General features: G+C 39.2%; 1 long non-coding RNA gene across 1 annotated transcript; it reads left to right on the forward strand.

Annotated features, from left to right (window-relative positions):
* Positions 1 to 15,984: 15,984 nt before the first annotated feature.
* On the forward strand, positions 15,985 to 18,352 carry LOC127119063 (uncharacterized). Its single transcript, XR_007802582.1, has 2 exons — positions 15,985 to 17,372; positions 17,799 to 18,352. It is a non-coding gene; the product is annotated as an uncharacterized LOC127119063 (long non-coding RNA).
* The last annotated feature ends 433 nt before the right edge of the window (positions 18,353 to 18,785 follow it).

An 18,785-nucleotide genomic window follows, 5' to 3' on the forward strand; every position in this document is an offset into this window, starting at 1 on the left:
GTCCTTACTAACCAGAAGAGTTAAGCAACTCTGGAAAAGAAGGAACAACAACAACTTCAGAAGATCAAGACCCAGAGGGGATCGATCAGAGTCAACTTCAAAAGGTAAACCTAACAAAGATATTACCTGTTTTGAATGTAAAGAAACAGGTCATTATAGAAATGAATGCCCCAAGCTGAAGAAAGATAACTCTAAGAAAGAAAGCTTCAAGAAAAATGCCTTCAGAACAAAGAAGGGATTAATGGCCACCTGGGACGATAGTGAATCCGAATCATCAGAATCTGACTCTGATGAACAGGCCAACGTAGCTCTTATGGCTACCACATCCAGCAGCTCAGATGAAGAATCTGAAGAGGTATTTTCTGAACTTTCTAGATCTGACTTAGAATCATGTTTATCAGAAACTCTTACCTCTCTTCAGAAATTAAAACAAAAAGTTAAAAACATTAAAGGCCTTCTTAAAGCAAAATCTGAAGAGTGTAGTAAACTTGAGACAACAATTCTAGCAAGAAATGATACAATCACATCTTTAACGTTAGAAAGAGATGAAGCTAAAACGAAAAGCTTAGAATTAGAAGAAGTGTTGTCTCAAGCACCACAAACTTCAAATGAAATTATTTATAAATATGAAGAAGCCTTTCAACAATTTCTGAAGAATGGGATAAATAGGAGTATTATGGCATCCATGATTTATGGAGTAGGTCAGAATAATAAAAGGGGAATTGGGTATGATTCTGAGGAAAATAAAACCTCTACCAGTAACCAAATTAAATCGCCTTTTTCATACCACTACACACACACACAAGAACACAAATTTAAAAATGCTAGAAGACCCAAAGTTGTAAGAAACTCTGGGAAAACTAATCTGAAAGGACCCAAGAGATTCTGGGTACCGAAAGATAAGATCATCTATGTTGCAGATATCCTATGCAGCAAAGTTCAGACACCAGTCATGGTACCTGGACTCTGGATGCTCGCGACATATGACGGGAAGAAAGTCTATGTTCCAAAGCCTGGAACTTAAAGACGCTGGATTTGTAGGCTTCGGAGGAGATCAGAAAGGAAGGATCAGAGGCTCCGGAACTATTCTTCCCTCTACATCTGATGTTCTTTATGTAGAAGGATTAATGCATAACTTGTTATCCATAAGTCAATTAAGTGATAATGGTTATGATGTAATCTTTAATCAAAAAACGTGTAAAGCCATTAGTCAGAACGATGGCTCTGTCCTTTTCACAGGCAAGAGGAAAAACAACATTTATAAAATAAATCTTTCTGATTTAAAAGATCAAAATGTTAAATGTTTAATGTCAGTTCACGAAGAGCAATGGGTATGGCATAGACGCTTAGGCCACATTAGCATGAGAAAACTTTCTCAGCTAACTAAACTTGAGTTAGTCAGAGGCTTACCTAAACTGAAGTTTTCTTCAGATGCTCTGTGTGAAGCTTGTCAAAAAGGAAAGTTTTCAAAAACATCTTTTAAAAAGAAAAATGTTGTTTCTACCTCTAAGCCTCTGGAGCTTCTTCACATTGACTTATTTGGTCCTGTGAAAACAGCATCAGTCAATGGAAAGAAGTATGGACTAGTAATCGTTGATGATTACAGCCGCTGGACATGGGTAAAATTCCTAAAGCACAAGAGTGAGTCTCACTCTGTATTCACCAGTTTCTGCTCTAAAGTGCAAAAAGAATTTGACTCTAAAATTGTTAGAGTCAGAAGTGATCATGGTGGAGAATTTGAAAATAAAGATTTTGAAGAATTATTTGATTCTAATGGAATATCCCATGATTTCTCCTGCCCTAGAACTCCACAACAAAATGGAGTTGTAGAGAGGAAGAATAGGACACTCCAAGAAATGGCCAGAACCATGATCAATGAAACAAATGTAGCAAAGCACTTTTGGGCAGAAGCTGTAAATACAGCGTGTTACATTCAGAATAGAATCTCTATTAGACCTATTCTGGATAAGACTCCCTATGAACTGTGTAAGGGAAGAAAACCCAACATTTCATATTTTCATCCTTTTGGATGCATTTGTTTTATATTAAATACTAAAGAACATCTGAACAAGTTTGATTCCAAAGCACAGAAAGGTATTATGTTAGGATACTCAGAACGCTCTAAAGGCTATAGAGTATACAACACAGAAACCAAAATTGTGGAGGAATCAATTCATGTTAGATTTGATGATAAGCTTGACCCTGAAAAGTCAAAGCTAGTTGAAAAGTTTGCAGATTTAGAGATCACTCTGGTAGAATCTGAGAAAACTCCAGAAGCAACTGTCACTCCAGACTCTGAAGAAATTAAATCTCCAGAAATTCCAAGGAAAGTTAAAAGTCGCATTAACGTATCTGAAGATTTGATCTTGGGAAACAAAGATGAACCTGTTAGAACCAGATCTACCTTCAGAACTTCTGAAGATATTCCTCTGGGACTAGTGTCTCTGATTGAGCCTACGTCCTGTGATGAAGCTCTTCAAGATAACGATTGGGTGGCAGCTATGCAAGAAGAGTTAGATCAATTCTCCAAGAATGATGTCTGGGATCTCGTTCCAAAACCCAGAGGCACTCATGTCATTGGAACCAGATGGGTTTTCAGAAACAAACTGAACGAGAAAGGAGAAGTTGTCAGAAACAAAGCACGACTGGTAGCTCAAGGTTATAGTCAACAAGAAGGTATTGATTATAATGAAACTTTTGCTCCAGTCGCGAGGTTAGAATCTATTCGTCTTCTTGTATCTTTTGCTATTAATCATTCTATCAAATTATACCAAATGGATGTCAAGAGTGCATTTCTTAATGGTTATATTTCAGAAGAAGTGTATGTTAATCAACCTCCAGGCTTTGAAAATTCAAACTTTCCAGAACATGTTTTCAAACTTAAGAAATCTTTATATGGACTTAAACAAGCTCCCAGAGCTTGGTATGAACGTCTGAGCAATTTTCTTCTGGAACAAAATTTTATCAGAGGGAAAGTTGATTCTACACTCTTCTGTAAAAACCTTAATAATGATCTGATGATATGCCAAATTTATGTTGATGATATTATTTTTGGTTCTGCTAATATCTCTGTTTGCCAAGAATTTTCTAAGTTAATGCAGGCAGAATTTGAAATGAGTTTAATGCAAGAACTAAAGTTCTTTCTGGGAATTCAAATCAATCAAACTCCAGAAGTCACGTACATTCATCAAAGCAAGTACATTAAAGATGTTCTGAAGAAGTTTGACATGACTGAATGCAACTCTGCAAAGACTCCTATGCACCCAACTTGCATTCTGGAAAAGGAAGAGGTAAGCAACAAGGTTTGTCAGAAGCTCTATCGAGGTATGATAGGCTCTCTTCTCTATCTGACTGCTACTCGTCCTGATATTCTCTTCAGCGTCTGTCTTTGTGCCAGATTCCAATCAGATCCTAGAGAATCTCATTTAACAGTTGTTAAGAGAATTCTTAAGTATCTGAAAGGAACTCCTAACCTGGGCCTGATGTATGAGAAAACATCAGAGTATAGGCTTTCTGGTTATTGTGATGCAGATTATGCAGGAGATAGAATAGAACGAAAAAGTACTTCTGGAAATTGCCAGCTTCTGGGAAACAACTTAATCTCCTGGGCTAGCAAAAGACAGTCAACAATTGCTCTATCAACTGCAGAAGCAGAATACATCTCAGCATCACTGTGCACAACTCAGATGCTCTGGATGAAGCATCAGCTAGAAGATCTTCAGATATTTGAGAGTAACATTCCTATCTTTTGTGATAATACTGCTGCTATTTGTTTAAGTAAGAATCCCATTCTACATTCCAGAGCCAAACACATAGAAATAAAACATCATTTTATTAGAGACTATGTTCAGAAAGGGATAGTAACGCTGAAGTTCATTGATACAGAACATCAATGGGCAGATATCTTTACTAAGCCTCTAGCTGAAGATAGATTTCTTTTTATCTTAGAAAATCTGAACATTAAAAATTGCCCTGAGTAAAATTTGGCTCTGAACATGTAAAATGAGACTCTGATAAAAACAAATACACTTCTGCCTCTGACTCTGATACTTCTACCAAGTTAAGAAGATATCTGAGTTAGAAATCTTCAGAAATCCTTTGGTATTCCTGAAGATCAGATACATCAACACGTGGGGAACATGCGACTAACCCTAGAACTTCTAGACAGCTGTCAAAAGAAATCAAAGGTCAGAACGCTTGAAATCTCCTCGAGCAGTGTGCTTACTGTTGGGATTAGACATTCATTAATGAGCTGTAATCATTTTTCCCCCAAACGTGCTATTTTGGTTTTTGTGCTAACGCTGGTATGTGTGTCGTTTTGCATGTGTTTTTACCCTTAGTATATAAACACTTTCTCTCACTTTTCACACTTATCACTCTCACTCACACTTAAACCCTAAACCCTCTCTCGAAGTTTTCTCTGCAACTCCTTCAGTTCTTCATCTTCTTCATCAATTTTCTTCATGAATCCTCAAGAGCAAGAAGTTTTTAACTTCTCCCAACAAATGGAAGCCAGTTCCAATCCCCAAACCTCAAACACTCAAACACCCACGGTTATAAGCGTCACCACAACCCCAGTTTATAAAGAACCTCACATTCTTGACCGTGAACAACACATTCATCTTTCAACTCCCTTTGAAGGTTTGGATGTACTGTGTGAATCGCTGGTAGATTTTGAGAACTTGAGAAGAAACGGTGTTGATCTTACTGAAGATCTTCGCAAGCAAGGTTGGGAAAACTACTTCGACAGGCTTTATGGTCCAATCTACCCTCTTCTGGTGAAGGAGTTCTGGAGATGTGCAGATGCTGATGACCAGTTCATTGTTTCTTTTGTTCTGGGAGTGAAGATAGTGATCACAGAAGGATCCATTGCCTCTCTGTTGAATATGGAAAGTAGTGGAGGTAAAAGGATTTACAACATTCCTCCAAGGTCAAAGCGCATCACTGAAGTCATCAACCCTACAATCTTCAAACCTAATGTTGAAGGAAACCCCTCTAAGAACAAGGAGCTTCATCAGAACCTCCGAGTTTGGCTGAAGATTATTCTGGGAACAATCCATCATCGTCCAGCCTCCAACTCTTCAGATTACATAAATGCTGATCAGAAATGCATCCTTTACTGTATTCAGAAGGGTATCCAGATCAACCTCCCTGTTCTCCTCTTCAGATATCTGAGGGATTCCGTCAGAGAAACCAGGAATAACATGAAGCCCAGATCCTACATTCCTCTGGGTAGATTGCTCTCTGACATCTTCATTGAGCATGGGCTGGTAGATGCTCTGGAGAAGACCAGATGTATGGATGATCTGGCAATTGATGTGGGAAAGCCTCTGAATGCCAAAAACCTGAGGAGTATGGGAATCATCAAAGACATCAGAGTCAAGCCCACTATGGATGTGACCTGGGAAGCTCTGAAGGATCAGAGGAAGATGCCTCATGGCCTTGCCAGGTTCTTCAAGGATGAGCCCAGAGACGCTGTTGCCCTCTATCTTCATCGTATGCTGGAAGAAGGTGTTGATGTTTCTGATTTCCGCCTTGAAGACTGTCTGGACTCTGTAGAAGATCTTGTCAGATACAAGAGAGGTGTCTCTGAGAGACAGATAGCTGCTGAGGCAAGGAGAGCAAAGAAAGCCAGACTTGGAGAAACTTCTGGCAGCAAAACTTCAGCACCTCTGAATGTCTCTTCTGGTAAGTCTATTCCTCCTGTCTCCTCTGCATCTATAATGGCTTCCTCTAACCCTCTCTCTTCTCAACCAATATATACCACCGCTGAAATACCACCCTCAATCACCAGAACCTCCCAACCAACACCAGTTCTAAACATTGCTAGAACCTTCATTCCTCCCTCTCAACCTATACAAACTCACAAACAAACTTCTTCTTCCTCATCCTCTGAATATGAATCACCTCCTTACCTTTCCCCTTCTTCTGACCAAGAGTTTTCTGAACAAGAGTCCTCTGACCAAGAACACTCTGACCCAAACTCCCCAACAATAGCTGAAATTTATGCTAAAAATTTCGCTCCACAACCCTCAACACAATCTGAAGTAACCTCACCCCTCCAAACTTCACTTCCACCACAACAAACAACAACCTTACCCTCTGAAACTCAACCATCTGATCCCTTCACCTCTAATATCACTCCACCATTTATTCCCGCTGTACCTGGACCAGACTCTGACCCTTTAGACCTAAATCCACTATATGCTTCATCCCCTAGTCTTCAACCAGACGCAGATTCTGAACTTCAAGCAGAATCTGAACCTCAACAAACTGAACCTCACTCTCTAAATCTCAGCCCTCAAAACTCTCCACCTCATTCACCTGAACCTGAACCTGAACTTACCATACCTACCCTTGAGGAGGCCATTATACAGGTTGCAGAAGCTTCAGTCCAGAAGATCAAGTCTCTGGCTAGAAACTCTGAAGTTAGTGATGATCCTAAATCTGTTAGGACACACTGGAACAGAGTCATTAGTTGGATGACCTCTGAGTCTTATAGGCTGAAGAGTATCTCTGAACAAGTCAGAAATGGCTACATCAGAGACTCTGAGGAAAGACTCCAAGAGAGACTGGCTAGAGAAGCTGAGGCCAGAAGATTAGAGGAGGAAAGATTGGCTAGGGAAGCTGAAGAAGAAGCAAAGAGGTTAGAAGAAGAACGACTGGCAAAGGAAGCAGAACTTCTAAGGATTAGGGAAGCTGAAGCCAAGGCTCAGGCAGATGCAGAAGCCCAAGCTGCTGCTGAAGCTGAAGCTCAGCAGGCTCTGATTCAGGGGGAGTCTTCCTCTGCGATCCCTCTGATTCTTAACACTCTGAAAGAGATAAAGCAAGATCAGCAAGAGATCAAGAAAGATCAGAATGAGCTTCGTGCCAGGATGGACAAGCAAGATGCCTTGAATGAAAACATCCAGAACATGTTTGCCATGTTGCTTCAGAGACTTCCTCAACCTCCGAACCCTTAGGCACTTAGGATTTATTTTGTTTGCTTGCCTAGTGTTTTTGCTTCTGTCTTCTTTTTAGCTCTGATATTTTCTTGGATCTGATGTTTTGCATGCTTTTGTGCCTTTGTGCTTCTGTTTAATGAAATGTTTTTCTCCTTATTATTCTTTTTATTTTTTATGCCTTTTTGATTATGCCAAAAAGGGGGAGAAATTATTAAATAGCTCTGATGAAAATTATGTCTAAAACCTTAAGCATTCTGCAACAATTATAGAAATAGTTCTGATAAAAATAGCTCTGATTAATTAATAGCTCTGATTAAATAACTCTAACATTAAATTTAAGAATTTGCAGAAAGTTTCAGAAATCTCATTACTTGAAAAGCTCTGGTAAGAACTTCTGAACTCCCTAGTACTAACTCAGGGGGAGCTTTTTTTGTTTATCTGATCTAATATTTTTCATGTTTCATCTGATAATTTTATTTGTTTTGTCATCATCAAAAAGGGGGAGATTGTAAGAACAAAAATTGTTCTACAACAGATTCCATGATTTTGATGATAACAAAGGATGAAACCAAAAATGGCACCCTAACGAAAAGTTTCTAAGTGTGCAGGGTTCTAAAGAAAGAAGAAACAAATCTGATGATGTCATCAGATACAAAACAAGATCAGATGCAAAATCTCAAGTATCAGAAGCATCTAAAATGGAATCTCATTCAAGAAGCTCTGACTCTGGACAAAACTACAAAGTATCAGAAGCATCTGAATATGAAGTAAAGTCTAGAAGCTCTGACTCTGAATTAATGCCTTCTGTAAACTCTGGAAGTTATCAGCGCCATCTGAACTTTCAAGAAATAACATCAGAAGCAAGATTCTCCAGATACACGAAGACTCTAATCAGAATTGTTAATCATGATGAAGTAACGTTTAAGCCAAGTTAAAGTTCTGCAAATGAATTTCCTCAATTAGAAAGAGACGTTAATCTCCACTTCCAAGAGAGAAGATACTAATTGTGGTAAGTAGTCACTTCTAAGAGAAAAAGTCTACTGCAGAAGCTATTAATGGAATGGCGTAACTACATCTCAATATCCAACAGATTCAACGCTACTTCAACTCTACTTCAACTCCTATAAATAGAGAAGAAATCTCATTCAGTAAAAACAAGAAATCACTAGCCAAAACTATACTGAAATTATATCACGCTCAAGAAAAACATCTTTGTTCTTCAAAGATTTTCACTAAGCTTTTGCTTATCAAGTGAAAAAATTTGTTCTTAAGTTTGTAATATTTGCTTTCTTAGAAGCACTCTAGATTACACATCTTGTATCTAATTTTTATTTGATTTCCTCAAGTGACTCTTTGTAGTCTGTAGACTTGAGAGGACTAAGAGATTTTCTTCTCTCTTAGGGGTTGTTTGTAATCTTTCAAGATTAGTGGATTAAGTCCTTGTTGAAGGCGAAATCACCTTGGCCGGGTGGACTGGAGTAGCTTTGTGTTATAAGCGAACCAGTATAAAATCATTGTGTGATTTCATTTTGCAAAAGCGCTTATTTTTTCAAACAATTCAAACCCCCCCCTTTCTTGTTTTTCTCACCTTCAAATGTCACAATCACCAAAAGGATGATAGCTTAAACCAAACTCCATAATCTCTATCACCAAAAGGATGATATTTAGATCGAACTGGACGCCATCACCAAAAGGATGATGATCAGACATAAAAATAGAGCTCACCAACAACAAAAGGATGATGGTTGAAGAAAAATGACAAGGATTGTCGACACCAAAAGGATGACGGTAAGCTATAATAATTGCAGAGGTCGCCATTCACCAAAAGGATGAAGGTTGGACCAAAACTTCAAGGATCGCCGACACCAAAAGGATGACGGTAAGATCAAATGACAAAACTTATTACCACCAAAAGGATGACAATAAGCTTTAGTAATGAGAGGTTTCCATTCACCAAAAGAATGAAGGTTGGACAAAAACTTCAAGGACCTTCGACACCAAAAGGATGACGGTAAGATCACAAATGTCGAGGATTTACCATTACCAAAAGGATAACGGTTATCATAAATAGGGCGATGATTAATATTATTCCTCAATGGACTTTCACCAAAAGGATGATAGTGAGAAAAATATTTGGAAAAATGAGGCTACTAATAAAGTTCAATAAACCCGACTCGTTGGGTAGTATTGGAACATTACTGGGTAAGACTTGCTTGGGGTATCGACAACAAAAGGTTGCAGAAAAATATTCTCTGGAAAGATTTAATTTTCACTTTACCAAAGGTTTAAAGGAAACAACTCATTGAGGGACGCTTGATGTGAAACAAGGTAGGGGTTTGAAGAAACATTGTTTGACTTAGTTGAGGGTAACATCTTATCAACAAAAGGTTAAAAGATGTAACTCAATGAGGAACACCCAACAATACAAGGTAGAAACTCACTCATAGAAAATAACAATGACTCAATTGAGGGTTGGCCTGGATCTTGATTCGTGCTATATGCATAAATGTTATGTATGTGTTATGTATGAGGTGATGCATATGATGCATGTGATGCATGTTTGAATGCAAAGAATGATTGGTTTGTTTGGGATTGGTCTCCTTTTTCAAAGGCGGTGTATTTTCTGGATATCAATGTTGGTTGTATTTGTTTTTTTATGAAAGATGCCAATGAAGTGGACTTTGTTTTTTTTTCCAGTAATTGCTACTGTGGGTTGGACTATTGGTTGGCGGAAGGATCTGACTTCCCGACACTCGGTAGTTGATGATGTGATGATCGAACAAACGGATATGTATACTCTCAGTGCCCCGAGTTTGTTCTCTTGCTGATACGTTGGGTCTTTTGCCCCTAGGCGCTTTCGACTTCTTCTTCTGAGCTGTCTGGATGGCCTGTAATTGAGGATAGCGACATGATCTACGCGTGATGATTATGCTTTTGATATGCCCTAAGGATTCTTGTCAACATATGATATTGTACTAGCATGAACTTTCGATGTTTTTGTTGTGAATTCAAGGAGTCACTAGTGTCTGACGCAATCTGCTTGACTGACTTGAAGATATGGAGGGAACTTGCCCCTTGCAACTTGCCTTTCCTTAGTATGTAGGATATTCAAAAGAATTCTCCTTGCAAGGAAACCTTAGGAGTGATTATCCCATGACATGGGCTAAGTCTGTTTTTCCCAGCTCCTAAATCTTGCAATGGTCTACCCCTGATTAACCTTTGAGGGACTTGCCTCAGACGGACTGAGTATTCAAGTGTTTTTCCTCTCTGATCAACCGATGCTTGGAGATCTGTCTTACACTGACTACTTCTTAAGTCAACATAAATTAAAAGATGCCATGCCCCTGATTCTTGTTGGCACCAACGAACAAGTACCACTTGAATTGCCCCTTGTTGGAATTTCCTTGATGTCGAGTACTGACTTGCGGTTTAAGAATTGCTCATTCCGGAAATGGGGATTTTAATGCAATAGTTATGCAAGTTTTGAAAAACAATCATTCATTCGGAGTATTGTGGTAGTGTGTGACGAGTGGACCGTGAGTCCAAACGTGGTGTTGATTTGGCTAGTGGCTGAGTGATATAGGGAGAATAGAATATTAGCAAACCTCTAGGAGTCAGTTTACGCAACCTTGTTGTAGTATGCTTTCAGAATAAATCTTACTTCAATTAGGTCTTTTGAAGGTTGTAACGTGGCTTGGTCCATGGTTACTGAAACAAAAGGATATAAGGCTCAAAGTTTACTTTAACCCACCCCTTTTTCACGATGGTCTCCAATCCTACATTCAGTTAATTCGACACACACTTACTTTTATGAGAGTTCAGCAGTGCAAAATCCCTTGAAATGACAGTCATCCTATCTTGTTCCTCATGGATATTGGTGACCCTTTGATTTGGGTATGGTGGCCACCGATTTTTGTTTTGTTGAGGAATTTCATTGTCTCTTTCGACTTTGATTTAATCCCCAACTTTTGCCTGGACCTCCTTTTGAAGCTTTAATCCATCGGGATTGCCCCAGTTTTTTCCTAAGTCTCCTTTTAGGGTGTTTGACTTAGCGGGCTTTTTCTTTGTTTTTTTTTTGGAAAATTGGACACGCAAGTCATGGTTCATTGAAGAACAACCGAAATAAGTTTGGATTTTGTATGGTTCCTTCAACTCTTCAGGATGTGTGCGAAGAATATCGCGTGGTTGATCCTCGCATGGGATATTTCATCTTGTAATTTGAATTCGTAGCCAGATCAACTGAACACTACCCTGCCCCAGGTTAAGCGTAAGGGTTTATAGATCCTAAAGAAACTCCTACTTCTAGGCTCGAAGTGGTTGACTAGGGATTAACTCCTTATCTCTCTAGTGTTTGGGGATTTGAAACAATGTTTGTACATCATTAGCAGGATTTTATCCAAAAGCATACAATCAACAATTATAAGTATTTCGTTTTCGTCATCCTTCTTCCAACATTTACTAACAATAGTGTGATAAAGAAGGTGAAGTGGAGAAGTATGTGTTTGTGCTTCGCAAATAAATTATATGAGTGAATATGAAAGATTGATTCAAAACATGCATAATCATCCCATTAATAAGACCAAATACAAATAACAATGTTTAAAGCATACAATACTTAGACAATCAAGAACAAATTACAAGAATGTGAAATGGTAAAAATGGCATAATGATTGCTTCATTCAAAGAAACGGGCCTTCCTCTCTTGATTCTTCGTTAGGAATTGTTCTGCTTGTTCAGGCCGGTTTGAAGCTTTATCTTCGAACTTCACTCTGCTCCGCATGCACCGGCATGGGATTTGTCGCAACATTTGGCCTAATTGGCGTGAAAGAAATTGCCTTACTGTCAATTAGGTCTTGGATTTTGTGTTTGAAGGCCTTGCAATTCTCCACTGTGTGCCTTGGGGCACCCATGTGATACTCGCAGTGAGCATTGGCGTCATAGCCTGGCGGATAGGGTGGAGTTGTAGGCGTTAGCTCCTTCAAAACAAGTGATACATCCTTTAGCAGGTAGGGGAGGTTCTTGCTGTATGGTATTGGCAAAGGATCGAAATGTCTTTCTGGCCTCCTTGCCCTATGCTGGTTAGGCTAACGTTGTTGTGGAGCATGTTGTTGTTGATTTTGGTGTGGCTGCTGGTAAGTTGGTTGTTGATACGACTGCTGATGTTGTTAATGATATGGTTGCTGATATGGTGGCTGATATGGCGTTGGGATGATAGCGGCAGTCTGATGGTAAGGTATAGGAACATACAGATGTGCCCTATATCCTCCTCCTCCCAATATGGCATTGGCCTGAACCTCTGGCTTCTTTGGGAGATTGGGATATGGTTTCTTCATCCCACCCGAAGCATTGGCGGCACATGGTAGCTTTCCTTTCCTGATCTAGCTCTCAATTTGTTCTCCCACAGAGACAACCTTAGCAAAATTTGGTAAGCTGGATCCTACCATTTTCTCCATGTATTGAGCATGAAGAGTTCCCATGAACATATAAATCAGTTCTTTATCAAGTAGAGGAGGTTAGACACAAGCTGCAACCTCTCTCCACCGCTGCGCGTATTCCTTGGATGATTCGTTGTTGCGTTGAGTCATGTTTTGCAACTGGGTGCGATTGGGCGCTAAATCAGTGTTGTATTGGTAATGCCTAAGAAATGCTTCAGCGAGGTCTCTCCATGACTGAACCTGTCCTCTCTCCAACTGCATGTACCACTCCAAGGATGCCTCACTGAGGCTATCTTGGAAGTAATGAATCAAGAGTTGATCATTGCTGATGTGGGAAGCCATCTTGCGATAGTAAGCTCTGAGGTGAGTTCTAGGGTAGCTGATCCCTTTGTACCTGTCAAAGTTCGGGACTTTGAATTTTTGCGGAATCACGAGGCTTGGTACCAAGCACATGTCAACAATGTCCAAACCGAGAGTAGTGTGAACCTCCAAGGACTTGAATTTCTCTTCCAAAGCATGGAGTCTCTCAACAGTTGGGTCTAGGAGACCTCAAACAACAGGTTTGGTAGGTTGTGGCATGAAGAAAGCATCATACTGGTCTTCATCACCCATCATGGATCCATGTCGAGTAGATGTAGCAGAATGCTCATGGGGGTTCACATTGTCCATTGGGACAGGAATAGGAATCGGTCCTCCTCTAGGATGGGCATGGTTACCATCAAGATCAGTCACTCCAGGGATGCTAAGCGATGGTGATCCAAACTGAGCAGCAACTTTTCTAGCTTCGACGCTAGTCTCAACATCCTTTTCCTTCTGAGCTAGGAGCAACATGGTCTCAAGCAAATGATCCATCTTAGCCTACATGGAGTCAATGTCTGTCCTCATCGAAACTTGGTTTGCCTCAAGCTGTTCGAGTGTCATCTTGTAGTTGCGGCGTGTCTCGTACCGATGTCGAGTAGTCAGTGTTACTAGACAAAGGGTAGAATATGGTGTAAGTTTTTGTTTCTGGAAGATGATATGCAATGCATGTTAAATGCATGAAATTTTGCCATGTTTTTTTATATGCAATGGAATACAATGCAATACTCATGATTATACGTATGTCGTGTAAGTCAGGGTAATAAGAGGATGTATAAGTGTCTTTGATTACTGAAATTCCCAAGGGTAAGCTCTAAGATTAATAGGTTCCCAAAGTCATTGATTCTTCTTGAGAACGTCACTGCCGTGACGAAAACTTGTCGGGCAGTAATACCCTTAAGATATTCTCGTCTAGGTGAGGTCTTCGTATTGTCCCAACAAGGAAAGCTCCATGGGGATTCTACTACACAACTCTAAAGTCCAAGGTTCTAATAAGGTTCTCAGAGTCATAGATCGAGGTTGGAAATATTAATGTAAGAAAGTAATACGTCCAAGGGATCTCATCTGATTGGGGCTTTCGTATTAACCCAACAAATATGAAACTTCGTAGATTAATACTACATAACCGCCAGATATAATGGGTTAAAAGTTCCTTAGAGTCATTGATCCAACTTGAGAATTCTATCATCGTGACGAAGACTCGTCAGGCAACAATATCTCAAGAGAATCTCCTCTAGGTGGGGTCTTCGTATCTTCCCAACAAGGAAGACTCCTTGTGGGCGTCCAGTACGCAACCACCAACTTAATCTTATGGTTTTTCTCAGACTCAGGTGGAGAGCCTATCTCACCGAGTACCAACACTCAGAGAACCCCAATAGTATCATAGGAAATAAACCACAATACAACAATTACAATAGAATAACAGAATAAAGATAACAAAGAAACAAGGTTAACACTCAATACAGAAATTGAACTAAGTTAGGCTTCACTCTCTCTTGCTTGGAGCAAAGTCCCCAGCAGAGTCGCCATCTGACGCACCTCTAAAATTGCGATCCCTCATGATGGACACGGAAAACGTTTTAGTTCGAACAGAGTCGCCACAGAACTTTATTTATCCCAATGAAGGAATAGGAAAATATCGATAAAACCTTTCGGAAAGTAGAATAATGGTCGTCGCAACCATATTCGGGTTCGGGAGTCGATTACATAACGGGAAGGTATTAGCACCCCTCACGTCCGTTGTACTCAATAGGAACCTTTTAGGTTAATTTGTGATTTGAATGTTAACTATGTTATTTGTTTTCTTCGAGTGAATAAAGGTTAAAATTTGAGATGAATGGTAACCTCAAAAGCGGGAAAAGGGAGGTTTTTTATTAGTGTGCTCGTCAAGATCTCGCAATCTCGTGCCTACGTATCCTTATGGTGCAATAAGGATATCAGAGCATTCTTACTTCGGGGAACTACGGTTGGTTGGTGTCCTCTAATGAACAGCTGTTTAGATCGTATTCTAAAGGCTAAACGTTGGCTTGTCTACTCTTGGCGGAGGCTTAAGCACTAGTTTGTTGTGCGCATTAGAAAGGATTAAATAGTGTTGAATATTTTGAAAAGATTTTGATCACACAGGGTGACAAGTTGAGTTAATATGTCTGAAAAGATAGATTTGATGTGTTGAATATTTTTGTTGAATGACGATTACTCGGATAGTCGAGTAAGATAACTCGTATCCTAATTATCGAGGAGAGGAATCGAAGGCTCTAGACCATCTCCCTTTTCATCCTTAATAGTAAAAGGATTTGATGATAGTTAAGGTGTTTTGACTGGATGACGAATACTCTGATAGTCGAGTAAGACAACTCGTATCCCAATAAACGGAAAAAGGAATAGAAGACTCTATACCACTTTCTTTTTCATCTGAGTGATTATGAAATTAGGTTTGTGTATCGTTGATGTATTTTAGAAAAAATGACAAGCGCTCGAATGGCTGAGTAAGACAACTCATATCCAAGCATTTGAGGAGAGGGATCCAAGGCTCAAGACCATCTCATTTTTCAAATAGTTTATTTTGAAAATAATTTGATTAAGTTATAAGTTGGTGGAAAAATGACAATTGTTTGACTAACCGAGTAAGAGAACTCGTATTCAATCAATTGAGGATAGCAGTTGAAGACTCAAAATCGTCTCCCTTTTCACATTGTTATTACGAAAATAATTTGATTTAATCTTGGAAAAGGTTTGTAAAGAAACGACGATTGTCTAACTGACCAAGTAAGAAAACTCGAATTCAAACAATCGAGGAGAGGAGTTAAAGGCTTAAAACCATCCCCCTTTTCACTTCGTTATTACGAAAATATTCCGTTTTGGTTGTGCTTAGGCGAGTTAGAAATGACAACTATTTGACTAACCGAGTAAGAGAACTCGTATTCAAATAATCGAGGAGAGGAATTGAAAACTCAAAACCATCCCCCTTTTCATTTCCAAATCAAATGGTATTTAATTGTGATTAAATATTTTAATTTGATAAAAATATTTGATTTTTGATCGAGGTTTGAATGTGTGTTTATGGATGAATTAAATTATAATTAGTGTATCAATCATCTACCTGATCAATTAATAGTCGAATAGGTCTCATTGTAAGAAAGCTCAAGAGTAAGCTATCCGAGGTTGATGGCGATGCATGAAAGCGATCGACTTACAAGGTTATATAAGGATTATCTCATCATTGAATTGAGAAGTATGAAAGTCTTAAATGATTTAATATAACAATTAGATGGATTAAGGGATGAAGGTCATTACGAAAATATAACTTAAATCATGGTTCAAATGAACTTAGGAATTGCACAAGTGAGTTTAATCAAGCACATTCAAGATGATATTTCAAACAAACTCTATTATTCAGAATAATGATTAATTTTAAATTAACGAGTAAAGCATTCAAATAAAAGTTGATAAAATAAAAATGTTATTTTTCGTAGCAATAATACCCTAATATATATTTTACATGTATCTATAAAAATGAAATAAAGAAATAAATCAACAAGTAAGAAATAAAAAGAAGGTGGGTTTAAAGTGAGAAAAGCCCAAGTCTGGGCGAATTGCATAACAGTAAAAGGGGGTCAATTAGCCAAACATCTTTGGGCCCAAATCAAAGGATCCACCTGAGCCCAATCAATCTGGTTGACTTCACAAAGACGCTCTTGACCATCCGATCCATAGGTCTGACTTGGTCAAACGAATTGGGCATATCTAAAGGAGGACCACGATAAGGGACCATGGAGCGTCCATACTGGAATGTCCGGTTGACCGCTAGTCAATGGAGATGAGGCATGTCGCAAGGGCGACACTTGGCGTGCATGCGCCAGGCCGAGCGTGGGTACTTAAACCCCGCTTCTGAGAACAAGAGTTCATTTTGTGAACTCTATTATCTCTCCTCACTTCAGAGCTTCCTCTCGCTCTGCAAGTGCTTCACCTACGCCGATGAGAAACCACCGGAGAAGACGGTGGTGGTCGGCCGCCGGCGGCAGCGCCACCTTCTTCTCCGGCCAAACACCATAACGCAATCACCAACCCAATCTCAAATTGGCCGATGACCACGAATCCGGCTTCAGATTTAACAAAACAATCTCTCTCCGACCAGATCGACGTCCCCCAAAACAAAAACGTCAAACTTCACAAAACCTAAACCTCACAGTATCGAACCTATCCTCCACTCCTCCTAACCACGAAGCCGGAATCAAAACCACAATAAACACAAACCAAGGATAAAACCCTAATTCTGAAATTAAATCAACAACAACAAAGATTTCAAGCAATTATCAAGGGGGTTTTTCTTTGTTTATCAAAGAGAACACGAAGGTACCATGATTTTGAGAAAAATACGAAGAGATCTACCTAACCGGAGCTAGTCCGACGACGTTGTCTCCGACGACCTTCAGATAAGTCTACTTCCTTCTGCTTTACGACGTCGTCTTCCTTCTTCTCTCTCAGCACCTTCTAGTGGTTATTTTCTTTGTTTTTGTATGTATTCCTATCGAGGTGAGGGGTTTAGCTCTGTTCCAAAGCGAGCTTCTACGTGAGGGCTCAGAAGGAATCTTAGAGAAGCTTTGAGTGAGGTTCTCCGGATTCTTGCAGCGTAACGGTAATGTTCCCTCTTTTCCAATGATTGAGTACTCTTATATATAGAAGGGCTATGGGGTTTCCAAATGGTACACAAATGATCTGTTGGCAATATCTCTAATTCGTTAGAGAATATTTCTTTTTAGATATTGTGGGGACCAGATTTGGGAATTTGTTACGAGAGGAATTTTCGTTGTCTGTAGCGTGTGATCTTTTTCAGAGATTATATGGTCCCACGAATCTGGTGTTATCTCATCGATTTTCACTGTTGTAAAAAAATATGGATCGATCGTTTACCGTCGGGAAATTAACTAATGTATGCCTTTGATCTTTTGTTCAAAACACTGCTTGGTGGTCTTTTCTTTTTTTTCTAACTGATATGAGGACTCAAAACAGTTTGATTTGAATTATGATATTGGTTTTATGTTGTTGGTTTTGGGTGTTGCAGGATTGATTTGTAACTGGAAGGCGTTTTTGTTGCAGCCTTGCTGTTGCGTTCTTCATTGGAGCTTGGTCCTGCTACTTTTCACTGAGCCATTGCCATTCTTCCCTTTCCCTGTTTTCTGGAAGCCTCATGCTCTTCCAGTAATTACGTGCACCAACTAGAGGATATTAGGTCATAACCTTCAGAAGAACAAGCAACCCTGCGAAACTTCTATCCTCTAACGGGAGAGCGAGAGTTGTGGAGTCCATGGCAACCAAACTCTACGCTAATTGCAATTCGAAGTACTTTATTAAATACAACATGTCCTTTTGTAGTTGAAAATGATAAATTTAAATGTCTTGTTTATGCTTTGTGAATGGATGGAATGAAATTAATGGAACTTAGGATTTGGGTTGTAAAGGTACATGAGAATACTGGCTTAGAGTTACGTGTTGAATGTATTTGGCTAAACACATTGTAATGAATGATACATAGAATACGATGTATAGGGTCTTCAAAATGGTTTGGTTCAAATTTTGTAATTGGAATTTGTTAATGTAAATGAGTGGAGTTTCTTATGTGATTTCAATAGTATGGAATGAGTTGTATAGAATACTGAAAATTGAATTGTAACTGTGTGATTTTAAATGTGCACGAAACATCTTTGTGAAGTGAAATGTAAATAGAGAATGAATATGGTTTATGTGATTTCACATGGCTTAATGATGCTAAATCTGGTGAAAAACTTTTGAACGGTTTCGGTCCCCTTGGGCAGGCCCTGAAGGCATACATTAATCAAATCATGTTATTTAAATGACCAAACTTGAGTATACACATGGATAGTTCAGAAGACCAAGAAGTCCACCTTAGGATTATGATTAGGGTTGGGATCCTATGGTTAGAAATGTTCAAGTTGACTTTGGTCATGGTTGACCAAAAAGTCAACTGTTGACCATAGTCAACAATTGGCCAACACACTTCTCCTTGTACTTTTGGCCAACACACTTCTCC

This window comes from Lathyrus oleraceus, chromosome 2 (genome assembly GCF_024323335.1).
Source record: "Lathyrus oleraceus cultivar Zhongwan6 chromosome 2, CAAS_Psat_ZW6_1.0, whole genome shotgun sequence".
In the NCBI taxonomy this organism is placed as follows: Eukaryota; Viridiplantae; Streptophyta; class Magnoliopsida; order Fabales; family Fabaceae; genus Lathyrus; species Lathyrus oleraceus.